We start from the raw sequence: 26,921 nt of genomic DNA, 5'->3' as shown, positions 1-26,921 counted from the left end.
TGCTGGTCTTGTTTTACCATTGTCGAAATGTCTTGTAAACCGGGATTCCGAGACTGATCGGGTCTTCCCGGGAGAAGGAATATCCTTCGTTGACCGTGAGAGCTTATAATGGGCTAAGTTGGGACACCCCTGCAGGATATTATCTTTCGAAAGCCGTGACCGCGGTTACATGGCAGATGGGAATTTCTTAATGTCCGGTTGTAGAGAAATTGACACTTGACTTAATTAAAATACATCAACCGCGTGTGTAGCCGTGATGGTCTCTTCTCGGCGGAGTCCGAGAAGTGAACACGGCTTTTGAGTTATGTTTGACGTAAGTAGGAGTTCAGGATCACTTCTTGATCATTACTAGTTGACGACCGTTCCGTTGCTCCTCTTATCGCTCTTATTTGCGTATGTTAGCCACCATTTATGCTTAGTGCTTGCTGCAGCTCCACCTCACTACCTTCTCCTACCCATAAGCTTAAATAGTCTTGATCTCGCGGGTGTGAGATTGCTGAGTCCTCGTGACTCACAGATTCTACCAAAACAGTTGTAGGTGCCGTTGATGCCAGTGCAGGTGACGCAACCGAGCTCAAGTGGGAGTTCGACGAGGACCTTGGTCGTTACTATGTTTCGTTTCTTGATGATTAGTAGTGGAGCCCAGTTGGGACGATCGGGGATCTAGCAATTGGGGTTATCTTCTTTTCGTTTGGATTTGACCGTAGTCGGTCTATGTGTGTATTTTGAATGATGTATGATTTTATTTATGTATTGTGTGAAGTGGCGATTGTAAGCCAACTCTCTTTATCCCATTCTTGTTCATTACATGGGATTGTGTGAAGATGACCCTTCTTGCGACAAAATCACAATGCGGTTATGCCTCTAAGTCGTGCCTCGACACGTGGGAGATATAGCCGCATCGTGGGCGTTACACTAGTTTACTTTTCTTGCTGTAGTAGTAGTAATCAAAAGAAAACCCAAAAATATTTCATGTTCTTCTTTTGCTTGTTGGGATCTTTTCCGTGTAAATAGTTTTATTTCTTTTCTTTTCTTTTCTTTGGGGGTCGATAGGACAAGACCATGACGAAATTGTTAAAGTGGCTCTTATATGCATTATTGTTGATTTAACCAAGAGCCCATATTACCTTGTCTTGTCCTGTTTATTGAATGCCTGCAGATTCCAGCTTAGTCCAATGCACGTGCACTATTATTATTATTCACATCGTTCGGTCGTGCAAGTGAAAGGCAATTATGACGATATATGATGAATTGATTGAGATGAGAAAAGCTGGTATGAAATCGACCTCTCTTGTTTTTGTAAATATGATTAGTTCATCGTTCCTGATTCAGCCTATTATGAATAAACATGTTTGCAATGACAATTAGAGATCATAGTTGCTTATGCCATGCTTAATTAGCTAGGAGCTTATAATGGTTTACCTTGCGTGCCAACATGCTATTAAAATGGTTGTGATGTGGTATGATAGGGTGGTATCCTCCTTTGAATGATTCAAGTGACTCGACTTGGCACATGTTCATGCATGAAGTTGAAACAAAATCAACATAGCCTCCACGATATTTATGTTCATGGTGGATTATATCCTACTCATGATTGCACCCAAGGTTTATTAATTTTAATGCATGTTCATGACTGTTGTCGCTCTCTAGTTGGTCGCTTCCCATTCTTTTGCTAGCCTTCACTTGTACAAAGCGGGAATACTGCTTGTGCACCCAATCCCTTAAATTCCAAAATTATGCCATATGAGTCCACCATACCTTCCTATATGCGGTATCTACCTGCCGTTCCAAGTAAATTTGTATGTGCCAAACTCTAAACCTTCAAATGAAATTCTGTTTTGTATGCTCGAATAGCTCATGTATCAACTAGGGTTGTCCGTATCTTCCATGTTAGGCGGGTTATTCTCAAGAGGAGTGGACTCCTCTCCTCACTCACGAGAAAATGGCTGGTCACCGGGATGCCCAGTCCCATGCTTTATGCAAATCAAATCAAAATAATTGCAAACAAAACTCCCCCGGGACTGTTGTTAGTTGGAGGCACTCGTTGTTTCGAGCAAGCCATGGATTGATGCTTGTTGGTGGAGGGGGAGTATAAACTTTACCATTCTGTTTGGGAACTGCCTATAATGTGTGTAGCATGGAAGACATCGCCATCCCTTGGTTGTTATGTTGACAATGAAAGTATGCCGCTCAAAATATTATTTATCTCTGCTTTAAAATCGAGCTCTGGCACCTCTACAAATCCCTGCTTCCCTCTGCGAAGGGCCTATCTATTTACTTTTGTGTTGAGTCATCACCCTCTTATTAAAAAGCACCAGCTGGAGAGCACCGCTGTCATTTGCATTCATTATTGTTAATTTATATTGGGTATGACTATGACTGGATCTCTTTTACCATGAATTACAATGTTTAGTCAGTCCTTGATCTTTAAAGGTGCTCTGCATTTATGTTTTGCGGTCTCAGGAAGGGCTAGCGAGATACCATCTTGTTATATCATATCATGATTGTTTTGAGAAAGTGTTGTCATCCGGGATTTATTATTATTGTTCGCTAGTTGATTATGCCATTGATATGAGTAAACATGAGACCTAAGAGTTATTGTGAATGTGGTTAGTCATAATCTTTGCTGAAAACTTGAATGCTGGCTTTACATATTTACAACAACAAGAGCAAACAGAGTTTGTAAAAGTTTTTCTTTATCACCTTTCAGTTTATCAACTGAATTGCTTGAGGACAAGCAAAGGTTTAAGCTTGGGGGAGTTGATACGTCTCCAACGTATCTACTCACTTTTGCCCTTGTTTTGGACTCTAACTTGCATGCTTTGAATGGAACTAACCCGGACTGACGCTGTTTTCAGCAGAATTGTCATGGTGTAGTTCTCGGAATGACCTGAAACTCCACGGAGACTATTTTTGGAAATAATAAAAAATACTGGCGAAAGAATCAAGGCCAGGGGGCCCACACCCTTGCCACGAGGGTGGGGGGCACGCCTGCCCCCTGGGCGCGCCCCCTGCCTCGTGGGCCCCCTGGAGCTCCACCGACCTCAACTCCAACTCCATATATTTGTGTTCGGGGAGAAAAAATCAGAGAAAAAGATTCATCGCGTTTTACGATACAGAGCCGCCGCCAAGCCCTAAACTCTCTAGGGAGGGCTGATCTGGAGTCCGTTCGGGGCTCCGGAGAGGGGAATCCGGCACCGTCGTCATCATCAACCATCCTCCATCACCAATTTCATGATGCTCACCGCCGTGCGTGAGTAATTCCATCATAGGCTTGCTGGACGGTGACGGGTTGGATGCGATTTATCATGTAATCGAGTTAGTTTTGTTAGGGTTTGATCCCTAGTATCCACTATGTTCTGAGATTGATGTTGCTATGACTTTGCTATGCTTAATGCTTGTCACTAGGGCCCGAGTGCCATGATTTCAGATCTGAACCTATTATGTTTTCATGAATATATGTGAGTTCTTGATCCTATCTTGCAAGTCTATAGTCACCTACTATGTGTTATGATCCGGCAACCCCAAAGTGACAATAATCGGGACCACTCCCGGTGATGACCATAGTTTGAGGAGTTCATGTATTCACCATGTGTTAATGCTTTGGTCCGGTACTCTATTAAAAGGAGGCCTTAATATCCCTTAGTTTCCATTAGGACCCCGCTGCCACAGGAGGGTAGGACAAAAGATGTTATGCAAGTTCTTTTCCATAAGCACGTATGACTATATTCGGAATACATGCCTACATTACATTGATGAATTGGAGCTAGTTCTGTGTCACCCTATGTTATGACTGTTACATGATGAATCGCATCCAGCATAATTCTCCATCACCGATCCAATGCCTACGAGCTTTCCACATATTGTTCTTCGCTTATTTACTTTTCCGTTGCTACTGTTACAATCACTACAAAACCCAAAAATATTACTTTTGCTATCGTTACCGTTACTTCCATACTACTTTGCTGTAGATACTAAGTTATCCAGGTGTGTTTGAATTGACAACTCAACTGCGAATACTTGAGAATATTCTTTGGCTCCCCTTGTGTTGAATCAATAAATTTGGGTTGAATACTCTACCCTCGAAAACTGTTGCGATCCCCTATACTTGTGGGTTATCAGTCCTCGAGTAGGTAAATGATAAAAACAGAATTTTTGATGTGGAATGCTACGTAACATATTTATCAATGTAATCTTCTTTATTGTGGCATGAATGTTCAGATCCGAAAGATTCAAAACAAAAGTTTAATATTGACATGAAAATAATAATACTTCAAGCATACTAACAAAGCAATCATGTCTTCTCAAAATAACATGGCCAAAGAAAGTTATCCCTACAAAATCATATAGTCTGGCTATGCTCTATCTTCATCACACAAAATATTTAAATCATGCACAACCCCGATGACAAGCCAAGCAATTGTTTCATACTTTTGATGTTCTCAAACTTTTTCAATCTTCACGCAATACATGAGCGTGAGCCATGGCCATAGCACTATAGGTGGAATAGAATGGTGGTTGTGGAGAAGACAAAAAGGAGAAGATAGTCTCACATCAACTAGGCGTATCAACGGGCTATGGAGATGCCCATTAATAGATATCAATGTGAGTGAGTAGGGATTTCCATGCAACAGATGCACTAGAGCTATAAGTATATGAAAGCTCAACAAAAGAAACTAAGTGGGTGTGCATCCAACTCGCTTGCTCACGAAGACCTAGGGCATTTTGAGGAAGCCCATCATTAGAATATACAAGCCAAGTTCTATAATAAAAGATTCTCACTAGTATATGAAAGTGACAACATAGGAGACTCTCTATCATGAAGATCATGGTGCTACTTTGAAGCACAAGTGTGGTAAAAGGATAGTAACATTGTCCCTTCTCTATTTTTCTCTCATATATATATATATTTTTATTTTTTTGTTTGGGACTTTTTCTCTTTTTTTTATGGCCTCTTTTTTTCCTTTTGGGCTTCTTTGGCCTCTTTTATTTTTTTCGTCCGGAGTCTCATCCCGACTTGTGGGGGAATCATAGTCTCCATCATCCTTTCCTCACTGGGACAATGCTCTAATAATGATGGTCATCACACTTTTATTTACTTACAACTCAAGAATTACAACTCAATACTTAGAACAAGATATGACTCTATATGAATGCCTCCGGCGGTGTATCGGGATGTGAAATGACTCATGAGTGACATGTATGAAAGAATTATGAACGGTGGCTTTGCCACAAATACGATGTCAACTACATGATCATGCAAAGCAATATGACAATGATGGAGCGTGTCATAATAAACAGAACGGTGGAAAGTTGCATGGCAATATATCTCGGAATGGCTATGGAAATGCCATGATAGGTAGGTATGGTGGCTGTTTTGAGGAAGGTATATGGTGGGTTTATGATACCGGCGAAAGGTGCGCGGTATTAGAGAGGCTAGCGATGGTGGAAGGGTGAGAGTGCGTATAATCCATGGACTCAACATTAGTCATAAAGAACTCACATACTTATTGCAAAAATCTATTAGTTATCAAAACGAAGTACTACGCGCATGTTCCTAGGGGGATAGATTGGTAGGAAAAGACCATCGCTCGTCCCCGACCGCCACTCATAAGTAAGACAATCAATAAATAAATCATGCTCCGACTTCATCACATAATGGTTCACCATACGTGCATGCTACGGGAATCACAAACTTTAACACAAGTATCTCTCAAATTCACAACTACTCAACTAGCATGACTCTAATATCACCATCTTCATATCTCAAAACAATCGTAAAGAATCAAACTTCTCATAGTATTCAATGCACTTTATATGAAAGTTTTTATTATATCCCTCTTGGATGACAATCATATTAGGACTAAATTCATAACCAAAGCAAATTACCATGCTGTTCTAAAGACTCTCAAAAATAATATAAGTGAAGCATGAGAGTTCATCTATTTCTTCAAAATAAAACCACCATTGTGCTCTAAAAGATATAAGTGAAGATCAATGAGTAGTTAAATAATTATTTAGCTATGTGAAGACTCTCCCATTTAATAATTTCAGATCTTAGTATTTTATTCAAACAGTAAGCAAATCTAAAGAAAATAAAACGACGCTCCAAGCAAAACACATATCATGTTGTGAATAAAACTATAGCTCCAAGTAAAGTTACCGATGAAAAGACGAAAGAGGGGATGCCATCCGGGGCATCCCCAAGCTTAGGCCCTTGGTTGTCCTTCAATATTACCTTGGGATGCCTTGGGCATCCCCAAGCTTAGGCTCTTGCCACTCCTTATTCCATAGTCCATCGAATCTTTACCCAAAACTTGAAAACTTCACAACACAAAACTTAACATAAAATCTCATGAGCTCCGTTAGCGAAAGAAAACAAAACACTACTTCAAGGTACTGTAATGAACTCATTCTTTATTTGTATTGGTGTTAAATATACTGTATTACAACTTCTCTATGGTTTATAAACTATTTTACTAGCCATAGATTAATCAAAATAAGCAAACAACACATAGAAAACAGAATCTGTCAAAAACAGAACAGTCTGTAGAAATCTGTATCATTCGAATACTTCTGTCACTCCAAAAATTATGAAATAAATTAGTGGACCTGAGGAATTTGTCTAGTAATCATCTGCAAAAATAATCAACTAAATAGCACTCTCCAGTAAAACGTTTTAGCTAATCTCGTGAGCGCTAAAGTTTCTGTTTTTTACAGCAAGATCATAAAGACTTCACCCAAGTCTTCCCAAAGGTTCTACTTGGCACAAACACTAACTAAAACATGAAAACACATCTAACCAGAGGCTAGATGACTTATTTATTACTAAACAGAAGCAAAAAGCAAATAACAAAAATAAAAATAAAAATTGGGTTGCCTCCCAACGAGCGCTATCATTTAACGCCCCTAGCTAGGCATGATGATTTCAATGATGCTCACATAAAAGATAAGAATTGAAACATAAAGAGAGCATCATGAAGAATATGACTAGCACATTTAAGTCTAACCCACTTCCTATTCATAGGGATTTTGTGAGCAAACAACTTTTGGGAACAATAATCAACTAGCATAGGAAGGCAAAACAAGCATAACTTCAAGATTTTTAACACATAGAGAGGAAACTTGATATTATTGCAATTCCTACAAGCATATATTCCTCCCTCATAATAATTTTCAGTAGCATCATGAATGAATTCAACCATATAACCAGCACATAAAGCATTCTTTTCATGATCTACAAGCATAGAAATTTTACTACTCTCCACATAAGCAAATTTATTCTCATCAATAGTAGTGGGAGCAAACTCAACAAAATAACTATCATGTGAAGCATAATCCAGTTGAAAATTAAAATCATGATGACAAGTTTCATGGTTATCTTTATTCTCTATAGCATATGTGTCATCACAATAATCATCATAAATAGGAGGCATGCTTTCATCATAATAAGTTTGCTCATCAAAACTTGGGGGACTAAACATATCATCTTCATCAAACATAGCATCCCCAAGCTTGTGGCTTTGCATATCATTAGCATCATGGGTATTCAAAGAATTCATACTAACAACATTGAAATCATGCTCATCATTCACATATTTTATGCCAAGCATTCTATGTAATTCTTCTTCTAGTACTTGAGCACAATTTTCCTTCCCATCATTTTCACGAAAGACGTTAAAAAGATGAAGCATATGAGGCACCCTTAATTCCATTTTTTGTAGTTTTCTTTTATAGACTAAACTAGTGATAAAACAAGAAACAAAAAGATTCGATTGGAAGATCTAAAGATATACCTTCAAGCACTCACCTCCCCGGCAACGGCGCCAGAAAAGAACTTGATGTCTACTGCACAACCTTCTTATTGTAGACGTTGTTGGGCCTTCAAGTGCAGAGGTTTGTAGGACAGTAGCAAATTTCCCTCAAGTGGATGACCTAACATTTATCAATCCGTGGGAGGCGTAGGATGAAGATGGTCTCTCTCAAACAACCCTGCAACCAAATAAAAAAGAGTCTCTTGTGTCCCCAACACACCCAATACCATGGTAAATTGTATAGGTGCACTAGTTCGGCAAAGAGATGGTGATACAAGTGCAATATGGATGGTAGATATAGGTTTTTGTAATCTGAAAATATAAAAACAGCAAGGTAGCAAGCGATAAAAGTGAGCATAAACGGTATTGCAATGCTAGGAAACAAGGCCTAGGGTTCATACTTTCACTAGTGCAAGTTCTCTCAACAATAATAACATAATTGGATCATATAACTATCCCTCAACTTGCAACAAAGAGTCACTCCAAAGTCACTAATAGCGGAGAACAAACGAAGAGATTATTGTAGGGTACGAAACCACCTCAAAGTTATTCTTTCTGATCGATCTATTCAAGAGTCCGTAGTAAAATAACACGAAGCTATTCTTTCCGTTCGATCTATCATAGAGTTCATACTAGAATAACACCTTAAGACACATATCAACCAAAGCCCTAATGTCACCTAGATACTCCAATGTCACCTCAAGTATCCATGGGTATGATTATACGATATGCATCACACAATCTAAGATTCATCTATTCAACCAACACAAAGAACTTCAAAGAGTGCCCCAAAGTTTCTACCGGAGAGTCAAGATGAAAACGTGTGCCAACCCCTATGCATAAGTTCACGAGGTCATGAAACCCGCAAGTTGATCACCAATACATACATCAAGTGAATTACGTGATATCCCATTGTCACCACAGATAAGCACATGCAAGACATACATAAAGTGTTCTCAAATCCTTAAAGACTCAATCCGATAAGATAACTTCAAAGGGAAAACTCAATCCATTACAAGAGAGTAGAGGGGGAGAAACATCATAAGATCCAACTATAATAGCAAAGCTCGCGATACATCAAGATCGTACCACCTCAAGAACATGAGAGAGAGAGATCAAACACATAGCTACTGGTACATACCCTTAGCCCCGAGGGTGAACTACTCCCTCCTCGTCATGGAGAGCGCCGGGATGATGAAGATGGCCACCGGTGAGGGATCCCCCCTCCCGCAGGGTGCCGGAACAGGGTCCCGATTGGTTTTTGGTGGCTACAGAGGCTTGCGGCGGCGGAACTCCCGATCTATTCTATTCCCTGATGTTTTTAGGGTATATGGACATATATAGGCGAAAGAAGTCGGTCAGGGGAGCCACGAGGGGCCCATGAGGGTGGGGGCGCGCCCAGGGGGGCAGGCGCGCCTCCCTGCCTCGTGGCCACCTCGAAGCTTCCCTGACGTCTAGTCCAAGTCTCCTGGATTGCTTCCGTTCAAAAAATAACTCTCCCAAAGGTTTCATTTCGTTTGGACTCCGTTTGATATTCCTTTTCTTTGAAACACTGAAATAGGCAAGAAAACAACAATTTGGGCTGGGCCTCCGGTTAATAGGTTAGTCCCAAAAATAATATAAAAGTGTTTAATAAAGCCCATAAACATCCAAAACAGATAATATAATAGCATGGAACAATCAAAAATTATAGATACGTTGGAGACGTATCATGTACCACCGCTATATTTAAGTTGCCAAGGCATCTAAGCAGTTCAAATAATCTGAGAAAGCACTTAACACTGTGGCCTCATATAAACTACGAAGACAGTCTTGTGATGGAGTTCGGAGGAAAAGTTAAGGACTCAAATGAACTAGGCATGCATTTCTTTATGATAGTACAATAGGCACTGCTGACATATTGGCCAACTCAGGTATAGCCTAACAAGCATTCGAATCAAGCAATACAGCAAAGCAAACAACTGAACTATTTGTAATTCTGTAGGATTACAGGTTGAGGGCACAAGCCAAGAAAGCAGCCCACACGCATTAAATTTCACATGTACTAAAACACACTGGCTTACCATATGTTGCTGTGAAGCCTCGCTGCTGCTGCAATGTTCTTTGAAGATATCGTCAACATCTCGTGGTTGCAAATCTAGTTGTTGTAGTTTATTCTGCACCCTCTATTTAGGTAAAATTAAATTTAATCGCATGCACTGGTTCGAATTGATCATCAATGGTTCATCTAAACTAATGAAACAAGGGTGTGTGCTTACACAACAATATATCTGCTTCACTCAATTTTTATGCTTGTTCGAGGTGCCAGCCCCAAAAGAACAAATATTTTGCTTGATGGGGTTGGCAGCTCCATAATTAATATAAGCATCAAGTTAGTCATGCAACTTGGTGATACGTCTTCAACGTATCTATAATTTGTGAAGTATTCATGCTGTTATATTATCTATCTTGGATGTTTAATGGGCTTTATTATACACTTTTATATGATTTTTGGGACTAACCTATTAACCTAGAGCGCAGTGCCAGTTTCTGTTTTCTCCTTGTTTTAGAGTATCGCAGAAAAGGAAAACCAAACGGAGTCCAATTGACGTGCAACTTGACGGAGATCATTTTTGGACCAGAATAAGCCCACGGAGTACCGGAAGTAGGCAAGAAGAGTCCCGGGCTGCCCACGAGGGTGGAGGGCGCGCCCACCCCCCAAGGGCGCGCCCCCCTGCCTCGTGGACAGCCCGGAAACCCCCCTGACGTGAAATCAACGCCAACACCTCTCATATATACCCAAACTTCCAGAAAGAAACCTAGATCGGAATTTCTGCCGCCGCAAGCCTCTGTAGCCATGAGAAATCAATCTAGGCCCTCTCCGGCACCCTACCGGAGGGGGCCATCATCACCGGTGGCCATGGAGGAGTATCCCGGAGAGGCCATCATCGCCATGAAGGCCAAGGACCAGAGGGAGAACCTTTCCCCATCTAGGGGGAGGCCATGGAGGAGGAAGCACAAGGGGGAGAACCTCTCCTTTTCTCTTTCGGTGGCGCCAGAGTGCCATCGGGAGGGGAATCGTCGCCACGGTGATCGTCTTCATCAACATCACCATCATCATCACCATCCTCATCTCTTTTACGCGGTCCACTCTCTCGCACCCCGCTGTAATCCCTACTTGAACATGGTGCCTTATGCTACATATTATGATCCAATGATGTGTTGCCATCCTATGATGTTTTGAGTAGATATCGTTTGTCCTTGGGTTGATTGATGATATAGATTGGTACGAGTTGTATGTTTTATTTTGGTGCTGTCCTATGGTGCCCTCCGTGTCGCGCAAGCGTGAGGGATTCCCGCTGTAGGGTGTTGCAATACATTCGTGATTCGCTTATAGTGGGTTGGTGAGTGACTGAAACACAAACCCGAGTAAGACGGATTGTTGCGTATGGGAATAAAGAGGACTTGATGCTTTAATGCTATGGTTGGGTTTTACCTTAATGATCTTTAGTAGTTGCGGATGCTTGCTAGAGTTCCAATCATAAGTGCATATGATCCAAGTAGAGAAAGTATGTTAGCTTATGGCTCTCCCTCATATGAAATTGCAATGATGACTATCGGTCTTGTTAACAATTGGCTAGGACAATTCCGCACACCGATCCACCATTATTCCACACTCGTTATTTATAATATTTAGTAATATATTCTAACTTTATGATAACAGCACCTACTTTTATGTTTTAGCTCTCCGATGTCATACAAAGTTATCCTCTTCATACCCACAACATAGTTTTATCTCTCGTTGCTAGTTGGAAGCAAACGTTTGGTGTACGTAGAGTCGTATCAGTGGCAGATAGGGCTTGAGAGAATATTGATCTTACCTTTAGCTCCTTGTGGGTTCGACACTCCATACTTATCACTTCCACCTTTGGAAATTGCTACGATGATTCCTTGCACTTGGGGATTATCAAGCTCTTTTCTGGCGCCGTTGCCGGGGAGCAATAGCGTGGGGTTGATATTCTCGTGTGTGCTTGTTTGCTTTCTTCACTAAGTAGATTTTTTTCCTTTTTGTTTCTGTTTAGTTGTGGGTGAATCATACAATTTTTTTTAAAGAATGAAAATACAAAAAAAATTACTTGCCTTTCATGCCTAAAAAGTTTTTCAAAAAGATAAGCGATTGGAAAATTATGCATTGAAGAAGTGAGGGTCGACCTTGAGCACTTGTGTTCATGCTCACGGAAACAATGTAGAATTTTTCATAGAAGTTTCTCTGTAAATAATTATCCCCTTGTATATATCCATTGTATTATAAAAATAATGTGCCAAGCTTTGGTTTTAGGATGATTAGATTGCTTGTTTAGTATGTGCAGAACAAAAACAGAAACTTTGGCTGTAGTGCGTGAATTTACATTTTTTACTGGAAAGTCAAATGGATCTGAAACGTTTTGCACATTACTTATGTACAAAATTTTCAAATTTTCAAATTTATTTCATAATTTAATAGTTACAGAAGTTTGCTAAACTTCCAGATTACTACAGACTGTCCTGTTTAAGACAGATTCTGTTTTGATGCATTGATTGCTTGTTCTGATGAAACTATTGATTTCTATCAGTGGATTAAGCCATGGAAAAGTTATATTACAGTAGCTAAATGCAAAAACAAAATATGAATTGGTTTGCAACAGTACTTATAGTAGTGATTTGCTTTGTTATACTAACGGATCTCACAAAGTTTTTGTTAAGTTTTTATGGATGAAGTGTTCGAAGAACGAGGAGTTGCCGATGTGAGAAGAATAAAGAGAGGCAAGAGTTCAAGCTTAGGGATTCCCAAGGCACCCCAAGTAAATATTTCAAAGGATACGCAAGCATCTAAGCTTGCGGATGCCCCGGTTGGCATCCCATCTTTCTTCTTCAACAAATATCTGTATACCTCGGTTTTTGTTTTGTTCACATGGTTTGTGTCCTTTGTGTTTTTCTTTTTCTTTAAGAACCATGCTAGTATGAGATGTACCTTCATCAATTTATATAATACTTCATGTGCTTCACTTATATCTTTTAAGTACGATCTTATAGAATTACTCTTTGTGCTTCACTTAAATCTTTTGAGTATGGTTTTATAGAATGCTTCGTGTGCTTCACTTGTATATTTTGAGCTTGGATATTGGTTAGTCTATGTTAATTGTAGAATGCTCCATGAACTTCACTTATATCTTTTGGAGTATGAATAATACTATCATTTAAAGTGGTTTGGAAGAGTGTCAACTTTAGGAATTAGTGATCCCACTATTTTGGAGGGTGTTGAATCTTAGTGTGATATTTATGAAAGTGGATTCGGAAGAGTGTCAACTTTAGCTAGTAATGATTCCACTATTTAGGAAGAGGTTCCAATTGAGTATGAGAACAAAGTTGCTATTCATTATGCTACTGAAAATTATTATGAGGGAGGAATACATGCTTGTAGGAGTTGCAATAATATCAAGTTTCCTCTCTATGTGCTTAAAGTTTTGAAGTTATACTTGTTTTGCCTTCCTATGCTGGATGATTGTTGTTCTTATAAATTGTGTGCTCACAAAATCCCTAGGCATAGGAAGTAGGTTATATTTAAATGTGCTAGTCATATTCTTCAAGATGCTCTCTTTCTGCTTCAATTCCTATCTTTTATGAGAGCATCATTGAAATCATCATGCCTAGCTAAAAGGCATTAAAGAAAAGCGCTTGTTGGGAGACAACCCAGTATTTACCCTTTCTGTTTTTGTGTGTTTACATGATTAATATACTGTAGTAATCATGTTTTATATCTTTTGTTTCAATAAAGTGCCAAGTAAGACCTTTGGGAAGACTTGGGTGAAAGTTAATGTGATCTTGCTGTAAAAAACAGAAACTTTGTGCTAACGAGATTAGCTGTCATTTTTTTTACAGAAGAGTGATTTTGAGTTGATTCTTTTTGCAGAAGATTAATAGAAAAATTCCTCACGTCCACCAATTTATTTCATAATTTTTGGATTAGCAGAAGTATGGTTTATGTTCAGATCATTACAGACTCTTCTGTTTCTGACAGATTCTGTTTTCATTGCATAGTTTGCTTGTTTTCTAATTTCTATGACTTATATTTCTCAATATAAATTGTAGAAATGATATGGTGCAGCAGACATTGTGTGGGAACAATTATGAACCTTGTCTTAGAAACTACCAAAGTGGGTGGTTTACTCTTTATCATACTAACCTATCTCACGAAGTTTTATTAAGTTTTGTGTGATTGAAGTTTTCAAGCTTTGGGTGAGATATTGATATGAGGAGAATAAGGAGTGGAAAGACCCTAAGCTTGGGGATGCCCAAGGCACCCCAAGATAATATTCAAGGAATACTCAAGTACCTAAGCTTGGGGATGCCCCAGAAGGCATCCCCTCTTTCGTCTTCAAAACTATCGGTATACCTTACTCGGAGCTATATTTTTATTCGTCACATGATATGTGTTTTGCTTGGAGCGTATTTTTAATTTTACTTGCTGTTTGAATAAAATCATTGGATCTGAAATATTGAATGAAAAAGAATCCTCCCATGGCTAGTTAATTATTTGACTACTCAGTGTTCTTCACTCATATCTTTTGGAGTAGTTTGTCATTTACTCATGTGCTTCACGTATATCCTATGAGTAAATGGTTGAATAAATTGAATGTCATAAATCTGAATCTATATATGTTTCATATGCTTATAATATGGGGAGTAATGACTTCACACATAATAAGTATAGGTAGTAAACTTGTTGAAAGTTAGCAAACCTAGAATTGGTCACTTGAACAATTCATGAAAGAATATTGAAGGGAGAGGAATTCAACATATAAATATACTATCTTGGACATCTTTTGTAATTGTGAGCACTCATTAAAATATGACATGCTAAAAGGTTGATGTTGGACAAGGAAGACAACGTAATGGGTTATATTTTCTTATATCTGAAATAAAGTATATTGTCATGGATCGCCCAACACGTTGAGCTTGCCTTTCCCCCTCATGCTAGACAAATTCTTTGCACCAAGTAGAGATACTACTTGTGCTTCCAAATATCCTTAAACCAAGTTTTTGCCATGAGAGTCCACCATACCTACCTATGGATTGAGTAAGATCCTTCAAGTAAGTTGTCATCGGTGCAAGCAATAAAAATTGCCCTCTAAATATGTATGATTGACTAGTGTGGAGGAAATAAGCTTTATACGATCTTGTGATGTGGAAGAAATAAAAGCGACGGACTGCATAATAAAGGTCCATATCACAAGTGGCAATATAAAGTGACGTTCTTTCGCATTAAGATTTTGTGCATCCAACCCTGAAAGCGCATGGCAACCTCTGCTTCCCTCTGCGCAGGGCTTATCTTTTACTTTTATCTCTTAACCTTATGCAAGAGTCATGGTGATTTTCACCTTTCCTTTTTACATTTTATCTTTTGGCAAGCACCTTGTGTTGGAAAGATTCTGATATATATATATATCCAATTGGATGTAAGGCATCATGAACTATTATTGTTGACATTACCCTTGAGGTAAAAGGTTGGGAGGCGAATCTATAAGCCCCTATCTTTCTCTGTGTCTGATTAAAACTTTGAACTCATAAATATCGCGTGAGTGTTAGCAATTGTGAAAGACTAAGTGATAGTTGAGTATGTGGAGTTTGCTAAATAAAAGCTCTGACATAGACTCTTCCTGAAAATAAGATGAATTGTAATTGTTTGATGACTGATAACACGGTTTGCTAGTTTCCAAGAAAGTTTATGATCTATACCTTAACACGTGAATTGCTTGTTACTTGATCATGAAAAGTTTTATGAGATGAGCTATTGTTATGACATATAATGATGCTAGAAAAAGTGATTAGAATTATCATTGATCAAACTTAAGCACTTGCTAGCATTCACACTTCATAAATTATTTCTTTTATCATTTACCTACTCGAGGACGAACATGAATTAAGTTTGGGGATGCTGATACGTCTTCAACGTATCTATAATTTATGAAGTATTCATGCTGTTATATTATCTATCTTGGATGTTTAATGGGCTTTATTATACACTTTTATATGATTTTTGGGACTAACCTATTAACCTAGAGCCCAATGCCAATTTCTGTTTTCTCCTTGTTTTAGAGTATCGCAGAAAAGGAAAACCAAACGGAGTCCAATTGACATGCAACTTGACAGAGATCATTTTTGGACCAGAAGAAGCCCACGGAGTACCGGAAGTAGGCAAGAAGAGTCCCGGGCTGCCCACGAGGGTGGAGGGCCCGCCCACCCCCTAGGGCGCGCCCCCTGCCTCGTGGACAGCCCGGAAACCCCCCTGACGTGAAATCAACGCCAACACCTCTCATATATACCCAAACTTCTAGAAAGAAACCTAGATCGGAAGTTCCGCCGCCGTAAGCCTCTGTAGCCACGAGAAATCAATATAGGCCCTCTCCGTCACCCTGCCGGAGGGGGCCATCATCACCGGTGGCCATGGAGGAGTATCCCGGAGAGGCCATCATCGCCATGAAGGCCAAGGACCAGAGGGAGAACCTTTCCCCATCTAGGGGGGAGGCCATGGAGGAGGAAGCACAAGGGGGAGAACCTCTACTCCTCTCTTTCGGTGGCGCCAGAGTGCCATCGGGAGGGGAATCGTCGCCATGGTGATCGTCTTCATCAACATCACCATCATCATCACCATCCTCATCTCTTTTACGCGGTCCACTCTCTCGCACCCCGCTGTAATCCCTACTTGAACATGGTGCCTTATGCTACATATTATGATCCAATGATGTGTTGCCATCCTATGATGTTTTGAGTAGATATCGTTTGTCCTTGGGTTGATTGATGATATAGATTGGTACGAGTTGTATGTTTTATTTTGGTGCTGTCCTATGGTGCCCTCCGTGTCGCGCAAGCGTGAGGGATTCCCGCTGTAGGGTGTTGCAATACATTCGTGATTCGCTTATAGTGGGTTGGTGAGTGACTGAAACACAAACCCGAGTAAGACGGATTGTTGCGTATGGGAATAAAGAGGACTTGATGCTTTAATGCTATGGTTGGGTTTTACCTTAATGATCTTTAGTAGTTGCGGATGCTTGCTAGAGTTCCAATCATAAGTGCATATGATCCAAGTAGAGAAAGTATGTTAGCTTATGGCTCTCCCTCATATGAAATTGCAATGATGACTATCGGTCTTGTTAACAATTGCCTAGGACAATTCCGCACACCGATCCACCATTATTCTACACTCGTTATTTATAATATTTAGTAATATATTCTAACTTTATGATAACAGCACCTACTTTTATGTTTTAGCTCTCCGATATCATACAAAGTTATCCTCTTCATACCCACAACATAGTTTTATCTCTCGTTGCTAGTTGGAAGCAAACGTTCGGTGTACGTAGAGTCGTATCAGTGGGAGATAGGGCTTGAGAGAATATTGATCTTACCTTTAGCTCCTTGTGGGTTCGACACTCCATACTTATCACTTCCACCTTTGGAAATTGCTACGATGATTCCTTGCACTTGGGGATTATCACTTGGAAAGATCAAGAACACACAAAAAAGTAATGAACAGAGGCTCGGAGCAGTGATGGAATAGCTAGCATCAGAAAATGTAGGGTAAAACGAACAAAAAGCAGCGGAACCACATGCTAGTTTGCTGATGTGTAATTAAGCATAGAGAACATGAAGCAGTCTGATGGAACCAACAGGTGGCATCAGAACAACACCATTATCATAAATATAGCATGCAAGAAGTAAAATAGTAGGCAGTGATATCTAGGAAGTACAGTAATACTTAGGACAAAACTAAAGCATATTAACTATATGTTCACTGGTATGTAATTTCGCACATGTAACATGTTCACTGCCAGAAGTATGGCCCTACAGTTGCAAGCAGAATAACGCGTCTCATGAAAAATTGAATGATGCCCTGAAGAAATTCAAAGGTGCGGTGCTTATGCTAAGAAAGTGAAGGTAGGCGCCAGCCGTTGGATAATAGTACCTGATTCTCAGCGGTGTATGAGTATCCATGTCATACTTGATAGCTAAGGATCGTAGATGGTGCTCGTGTTGCGGTTGAGTTTGGGCCGGCTGTCGCCGTCGCTGAAGCGGCTCCGGTGCTTCAGTTGCGGCGCCTGTCGACATACAAGAAAGCTCATCTGTGGTAAGTGAACAGTTGCACGATAAATAAGAGAAACACTGAAGGAGTACAAATCGAAATAACCTGACGAGGCTGCGGCGTCAGTAAAGCAGGGCCGGTGGAGTTGAATATGGCGTCCGTGGAGCGGGTCCGGTGCAGTGGACGAAGGCTTCGGCGGGCGCGGTGTACAGTGCTTTCGGTAAGGCGGATCTATTGCGGCGGATGAGGGCTTGTATGAAGGGCCAGCGATGGGGTGGACGAGGGAGTCAGTGAAGGGCCTACACTGTGGTGGATGAGGGCGTCGGTTAAGCAGATCCGGTGCGGTGGACCATGATGGCGGTCAAGGAGAGCTGGAGCGGTGGACAAGCTAGTCGGTGAAGCGGCTCTGGTGAAGTGGTGAGTTGGCAGTTGGGGGTTCCAAGGTGCCGAAGGTAGATTCGGCTGGGTGTGAGGTCCACCGCTGCGGCGAAGGGCTAGATTCGGCGGCTTGCCGTGGTTGGGGGGGGGGTCGGGGAGGGGAAGGGGAGGGGCTCTGGGGAAGAATGTTGGAGGCAAAGAGGGGAAAACAATGGAGTTACCAAAGTAGCCCTTTTTCGTTCATGTGGCAGGGGTAAAACAGGAATATCGCAGGGCTAAACTTTCGGGCGCGAGATATTTCGATGTGAGCGGGAAGTTTGAAAGCTTTTGGCGCCTGAAATTATAAGTGTTCTGCTCTTGTACGGCCGACTATGATATCATGGCCGAGAATTTATTTGTTTTGCACGCAAAAAAATTGCAAGTTTTGAAATCAATGTTCCAACTCGAAACTTAGATTGTCCATTCAATTCAAATATGGATCATTGAGCTAGTACAAGTAAATACTATCATACGGTCCAATCCAAATGAAATTCCAAATGTGTTTATCCTAAATATGATGACAAAAGCAAAATTGTGTATGTGTATGAATAAAGTGGATGATTATAAAGTTTGAACATGCCCGTATCTGTATATCTCTAGGTTTGATATATGAAATTGAAATCATGAAATCCCGGCTTAAAAAATGTACCTCCGTTTAAATGAATTACAAAATCTAATGATGGAATCGAATTCCAAAATTCCAATCTTAGGTTTGTAATTCTGGTATATCAAGGTATATCACGCATGTTGAAAAGTATCGTTATCTCATAGTCCAAACTGTGAAACAAATTGATCAACCATGAGTGCACACACTATTGATCATATATATCTCAATTACGCTGAAGTCCCTTAAATATAGACACCTAACTCATTATCTGAAGCCAACCCCCCACCCCCACCCTCCGTCGCCCCCACCCCCCACCGCCGCCTCCTCCCCCACACACACGCCGTTCTCTCCCCCAGACACGAACACACGAGCACATTAACACCCCCTCTCTTCTAAAGTCCGGACCCCAATATAGGTCTCTTATCACTTTGTCTCTCGGGCATGCACACATCTCTTCTCCCACTCTCTAGGTCTCCCGGCATCTCTCTTTCCCAAGCACACGCACTATGTAGAGTGTATCTTTCCCATACACACAAAACGTCGCCCCCAAATGTCTATCTCCCTAGTTATGTGGTTCTCGCACACTCAGCTCACACACCACCCCCACTGCAAACAAGCACACTTTGTCTCCTTGTGCACCACTCTCCTCTTTCTATCCCTCCCACCTGCAGACCCGCCCCAGCTCCTTCCCTGTATACATATATGCCGTGACTCTTTCCATAGATCCCTAATGTATCATCGTTGTCAATCTCGCACGTTGTTCTCTACACCATCTATTCTAGATCTCTCATGAAGTCCCTATCACACACACGATGACTTGCTTCCCTTGCGTCTTCGTACATAGGCCAATTTCGAACAACATCAACATTGTCTCCCTATCTATACGCCACTTATGGACACAAACGACCCCTCTGTCCCCCCTCTTTTCCTCTCTCTCTCTCTCTCTCTCTCTCTATCTCTCTCTCTCTCTCGCTCTCACACCCTCTCCCACACACACTCGATGTCTCTTCCAAATAGTCTGCTCCCCGCCCGCACCCATGCTATCCCGCTACTACACATGCCTTTGTCTCTCTTTGACACACATGTCACACCATTCCCCCTTCCCTTATACTAGGTTTACATCATTAGTGGTCTCTCTACTCCACATACACACACTCCCTCTCACACACAAACGTGCACACAAACACACACAGACACGCACAAACACCCATCTAGCTATCTGGATCCTTCTTTTAAGACACACACCCTTGGATATTCTCTACAACTCTAGATATCTATATATCCCCCCTCTCTACATCAGATGCACACCAAAATTCTCCATCTGTCTAACTCACACATCTCTCCTCATGTCCGCATGTGTATCTCACACACTCACTCTCTGATTATGTCTATGTGTCTCCACGTTACAGAATACAAAGCCCCATGTACATGTCTCTCTCTATCCTCCACACACATAGACACAAAGAATCTCTTATCATTGCCTCAGTCTCTAGACATATCACACACGCACTCTCTCTCTCTCTCTATCTATCTATCTATCTATCTATCTATCTATCTATGTATCTCTCTCGCAAACACGCTCAACAAGGGTTTCCCCGTGAATAACTTACCGTCTATTCATCAACAGTCGTGGCAGTACGGTGAACACGAGACGTGAAAAAGAATAAATCTACACGTGCGTAGACCACCTAGTATGACTACTAGGACTAGAGCAAGCCGAAAGCGCGCCACCGTCACCCCCTCCTTATCGGCGACGGGAAAACCTTTGTTTTACACAGTCGAGAAGTCATTGTGCTAAGGCCCCACATGCTGAGCCGTTCAATAGAATGTAGATCCTAGTTTACGGAAACAAGTATCGATAATACGTTTGTAGCCATCTTGCAATAGACCGTCCGATCTATATCTGACGGATGGAAATTAAGCTAAAAGATACCCGCACCTCTCTCCACATTTGCAGACAAGGCCTTCCCTCGTTCATCCTTATCTCCAACAACCTCATTGTTGAGCAATTAAAAAAAGGAAGCCTCTGGAACAAACTGGCCTGGTGGCTGCTGCCGGCGTCATCCATCCCCTTGCCTCCGCTCAGTCCGACCACCAATCACCACCACGCCCCACTCCTCTTCACCTTATCTCCTCTTTCTCGAGATATCATTAGTTTTTACACATGGGATTACTCCTACATGGGTCAATCACAACAAGTGTTTTATAAAAAAATGCATCTTGATGTTCCGTGCAATGCACGGACATCTTGCTAGTACTCCTACAGAAGACTAAGTTGGTGATGATGGTGTGTCTGCCATCCGTCATGTCTGACCATTAGATCTACATCTAACGACTATGAGGTAAGTTGTTGCCTTTTCTCACCAACATCCCACTTCTCTACCAATTTGCAGAAAAACCCATAATTAGTATCTTAAAACCAACCACACCCCTCCCTCACCTCACCAAAACAGCCCAAGGAATATTTTCTGATTGAAACATAATATATCTCTAGTGATATATGTATATCAAAATTAGAGTGTTTTGTATCAAGTTTGTGAATAAGTATTATTCTAATTATGATCCGTTGCAACGCACATGAACATTGCTAGTGTTTCCAACCACTCCAAAAATGCTAGTATTTCCATAGTTTCAAGTTCTCCATCAAGATAGTAGTCACTCATGGTTGATATTTACTTTCAATCACGTACACATAGGCACTATGTAACTAGCCTTGCTTATTGGCTTCCAAAGCTTAACTTTAACTCCTACTTACAATATGTAGAGTATTTAACAAAAGACTACCACTTTCAACCAGCCCTAAGAAGAAACTATTGTACAAAAAATAGCAAAAACATACCCAAAATTTCTTAATCCGTGCCAAAAAATACTACCTAGTGCCGATTAGGCTCGTTTAAACCCGTTTATGACAGGTTTGGCCCACACATCCGTGCTGACGAGGCAGCTTAAACCAACACATTTTGTTTGACCGTTGACACGAGGGACCCACATATGACCTTCTATCCTGTTATATTCCCCCTCAAATCATTATTTTTCCTGAACATTACTTCAAACAGTACTGATGCGTGTTCGTCGGTGGCGCCGGTGATGAGGGAGTTGGCCGCCGCTCCGCCAGACGGGCTGGACGCTGCACTGGCCTTCGCATGGGTTGGCAGGCTGGCTCGAGCGTGACTCACGCGCGAGCAAGCCGCCGCGCTGGCCTTCGCTCGAGCCAGATGGCTGGCCTTAGCGCGGCGCTCGTGAGCAAGCCGCCAAACCGCCGTGCCAATCTAGCTAGCAAACCTTGCAGACAAGCAGATGGACGGAGCTATCTTGCCTAGCTAGCGGCCGCGAGTGCCGGACGGAGCTGGCATCCGGGCTGCTGCAAGATGGGCTCCGCACTGCTGGCGGTTTTGACCTCGCCTTCTGTCGGCGGTGGTAGCTGCATCCCATGGCCGAGGATGACTAGGTGGATGGGCCAGAGGTAGGAGGTCACTCGGGGATTTTTGTGCAGACTGACATGTAGGTCCCACAAGTCATAACTCCTAACTTGCCGATCGAATAGAAGGCGTTGACTAAAGGGGCGACATGGATTGAAACATGCCTATAACGACAATTTGTAGAGTAGTCGTTTCTTGGTAGGGCTGGTTGGTAAGGGCATGTACAATGGTTGATAAGGTAGTCTTATCTTAAGTCTGCCACGTATGCAAGTGGTAGTAGTTTCTTGGCATTATTAATGGTTTCTTGTAAGGAACAATGTACTACTAGCGACAAAAGGCGATTCTAGGTTGCGTTGTACTCCAACGAGTACTACTAGTGGTCGTGGGAGTGTATACCTCGTTTTGTGGGTTCGATCCCGGCCGAACGCACGGTGGCCTGTTTTAGTAGTAAATTTGCTGCGAGCCAATATTGTACACGGGTAGTTTGAGTTTTGAAGTCGAACGGACGTGTCGCACCACAATCTTGGTGCACTGGATAGCCCAGCCACGTGAACGGGTTTTCCTTCCCATCATTTCGAGGCTCGCGTGCTCGCCCTAGCCGCACCTCGCTTGCAGCTTCCTCATCAGCTAGTAGCATATTTAAACTAGCGCCTCCCAATTAAGCCCGAGGAGCCGGAAAATCCTGGCGCGGCATTGGGAACTGTGAAATATGGCTCTCTACGTAAAGTGCTAGTACTCTACTACTCTATAGCTTGTGGCGTTGCACGCATGGACTTCACTCCATTATCGGCTCTATAAAAGAAATTCCTCTTGACGTGATTTTTTTGTTTTGAAACGGAGGCAAAAGCTTTGCCTCATCTCATTCATAAAGAAGGAACTACTAACAAAGTTCGACGAGATCCATTACACCTCCACAATTGGAAACGAAAATCCTAGTCTCGCTGTATCAAATAACTCAAATGTTCTGCCCCAGCAGTAACCGTCGCTGATAAACAGGCTGCTAGTGTGTGCGTGAGAGGAGCGGCTGAGTAGGCCAGCTACACACTTGAATAGAGCACCGAGAGTACCCACTACATAGGTGTACTTTCCTTGCATTGATAGTACAGCGATGGTTCTAGAGAACAGTACTACCCTCCACTTCCAACTGTAGCTCCTTGGCCCTGAGATTCAAGAGTTCAAAACTGGTGCACTATACTAGAAGTACAGTACTAGATCGACTACTAGTTGATAAAGTAGTACTAGTACTGCTACAGTACGAGTACGTAGTAAATAATAGCCTCACCCCTTCGCTAAGGAACAATCGAGGAGGTACAGTTGGAAAGGACGAGGCCCTGTGGTTACTACGCTCTTATCTCCTCCTCGCCAGTTCCCCTCCCCCCGAAGAGAAGGCAGTTCGTCGCTGCTCCCATGGATTCGCCAGGCGGTTCTCCTCCTCATCCGGGTTGGGAGACCTTGGATGACGATCCTCTGGGAGAAATCGCATGCCGCTCCGACGTCCTCACCACCGCAAGACTCGGTGCTTCATGCACCAACTTTTTCAAGACGATGCTTAAACAAGCTTGGGAAAAGGCCATGCTTGTTGGTCTTCCATGCGTCCTCGAGGAGAAGGTTCTTCTATGGGACAATCCTTCGAACATTCCACCGCTCCCTGGCCATGGTTGCACGTTGACTCCGCTAGAGTTGCCGACGTTGAGAGGTAGTCGGATCTTGTCCGATGAGCAGGTCAGTCATGGAGTTTGATCATGTAGTACTTAGTTATTCCATTTCCATCCCATAATTTCTCCGCTTCCCACCGTCTTATATATAGGTCTAGGTCGGTGCCAACGAAGATTGGCTTGCATACCTCCGGCCGGATACCACCATCATTTTGCACAACATCCACAGCAGTGCGGCCGTTCCCGTAGACCCCTTCTCAACCATTGGGATTGGCCTTCCGGACTGGCTGGGCTTGAATACTTATGATGATGCCTACATGAGATTGAAGAAGATAGAAATTGCGGACCCGCTGACAAAGTGACGTGGCTACGACGATTACTGTCTCATCACGGTGTTCGACATAAGGATTGCCATCAATGCAAGAGGCAGTAACGGCAGAGGCTGGCGCATGTTGGCCGCGGCAGATTTGTACCCCTACACGTTCGAAGACGCCGTGCGCCATCTAGGCCGCATCTTCGCGGTGACAAGCCAGGGGACTTGTTTCATCTGGTTGCCATCCTACGGTACGGGAGATTACAAACGGAATGCACAAACCATCATTTGCATCCCTAACGGTACTCCATTATTTTGCAGGGACTAGTCATCCCCCGATCAAAATAAGATTGCCGATCCTGGATGTGCATTTGCATCCGCGATTCGGTCTAACCTGGAACCTTGTAGCTGACTTTGGCATATTGGGATCAACTATCTTAGCAGTCGTTACCCATGGTACCACTGATGTGCAACATGGTCACACCATCTACCCAGGTATTCCATTTAGTATTATATTTTTTAACCCTCTCGCCTTCTCTTTTGTTGTTGTACTACTTAGTAGTGCTTGTAGGAGTACCTATTACCTTGGAGGACGCGTATAGCTAGCTAGGCCCTTGAAGACTTGAACACACTAGCTACCACCATTTTTGTTTTTCCATGTCTTACTATCTCATCCATGTAGCCAAGAGTGGCTATATATAATAAGCAGGTTATTTTACTTCCTCTATACCGGAGTAGTACTATTTGCTGCACAGTATACTGACCGCCATATTTGAGCACAACATTATTATGCATGGACCTTGACTGTGTACGTCACCATGTGTCCAGATCTGAGATGCCGCGTGTACCAGATGAACGGCGCCGAGTTCGACCCCTGTGATGCTACGTGGGTGCCGAGGAACACTCTTGGAGAGTACTCGCTTTTCATTGGGGACAGCTACCCCATTGTGAAGCGGATGCCACCTTCCGTGCATGACACCGAAGGCCTGCTGTTCATGAAGCATGGTTGTGTCTTCAGTGTGCACCGCCGGATGAACGACATGCTAGGACACGCTGTCCGTGATTTGTGTCGCTTCAGCTTGGATGAGTCTCCATCGTGTGGAACCGGACTAGAAAGCTACGACAATGATTCCCGTCGCCCACCGCTATGGATCGTGCCATCCATGAAGAACACCTGGGTCTGGAACATGGAGGAGGACATGTAGCCCATCTATAACGTGTAAGTGGGGTATGGTAAATTGTGAATGGTAGCGCTGTGAATATATGTAGACTAGTCGTGCACAAATTTATCACATGAATTGGAGATGAACTTGTGTGGCATACTGGCATTTGTCCTTTAGAATTTATTACTAGTAAGTGTGTTATGTGTACGTGCAACTTGTGTGGTTGTTGCACGGGCTCCAACACGCTCTTTGAGAAGAAAAGGTGGCACAGCTTTGGATATAGGTGACGTGGCGGCATCATACAGTAGCATCGTTCGCTGTAGTTGTAGTATACTCCTACTAGGATGAAAACTCCTATAAAACCTTGCGCTTGGCTCTTTACCTCTTCGGGAGGTTCAACAGTTCGTACTCGTGTGAACCTTGCACTTGGCTCTTCACCTCTTCGGAAGGTCCAACAATGATGATACTACAGTACAATATGCTTCTGGCAATCCGACACCGATTGAATTGTTGCACGTCCACCGCGAGGGCGAGGGAAAGAGAGAGGGAGAGGGCGCTGTAGTCCAAACCCTCTCTCGTCCTGTGAGCCACCACGCGCGTGGCCGAGGGAGAGGCATAGTAAGCAAGCTTCTCCTCGTTCGGCGAGTTGATGGGACACATCAAAGTAGTACTAGTACTAGTCCTTTCCGGTTAATATGGCTCAATTTGAAACGAGAAAAATACACTGGCGATCAACGTATGTAACAATACGCTCTTTACGGTCACTATATATAGTTTTGCGGTGATTAGACGATCACTAGCTCATCGTAGAGCACCGTATTGCACCCTACTGACCGGTCACATAGTCGTCGTGGCACTTTGTTGACTGGTTAAATTGTCACCTAGTTTCTGGGTCCCACCTGTCAGTTGGCAGAGCAAAGAAATCAGTTAAACAAAACTTTATGCAGGCGCGACAAGAGTCCAACCCTTGCGCGCAAACCACCCTGGCTGTGTATGTGAGTGCATGCATGTGTACTCCCTCTGTCTTCCAACAAAGAGTGTACATCGGCTAAAAAACAAAGAGTGTACATCTAAACTTCCAATGCATTTAGCCTTTAATCTAAAATCGATATTGATTGACTAATGCACCAAGTTGTGTTCTCGCTATAGGCTACATGTCTATCCTTAATTACAACATGCAAAAACCTTCATTTAATCTTCTTCTCTCAATGGTCGCATGCACACATAAGTCTGCTACTTTTGGGCATTTATTATGCCCTGGTCAATGTGTAAATCTCTAAATGTACAGTCTTTCACGGACGTAGGGAGTAGTTTGAGCACTTGAGCGTGAGCATGTGTGTTGCGTCGTGTGCTGTGTGCCGCATGGGTGTGTGAGTGTTGCGTGCGTCCATGTGTACGTGTGAGTGTTGCATGTTGCATGCATGCATGAGGCTT

The sequence above is a fragment of the Aegilops tauschii genome, chromosome 4 (genome assembly GCF_002575655.3).
Source record: "Aegilops tauschii subsp. strangulata cultivar AL8/78 chromosome 4, Aet v6.0, whole genome shotgun sequence".
Taxonomy (NCBI): domain Eukaryota; kingdom Viridiplantae; phylum Streptophyta; class Magnoliopsida; order Poales; family Poaceae; genus Aegilops; species Aegilops tauschii.
This window is presented reverse-complemented; position numbering follows the sequence as displayed.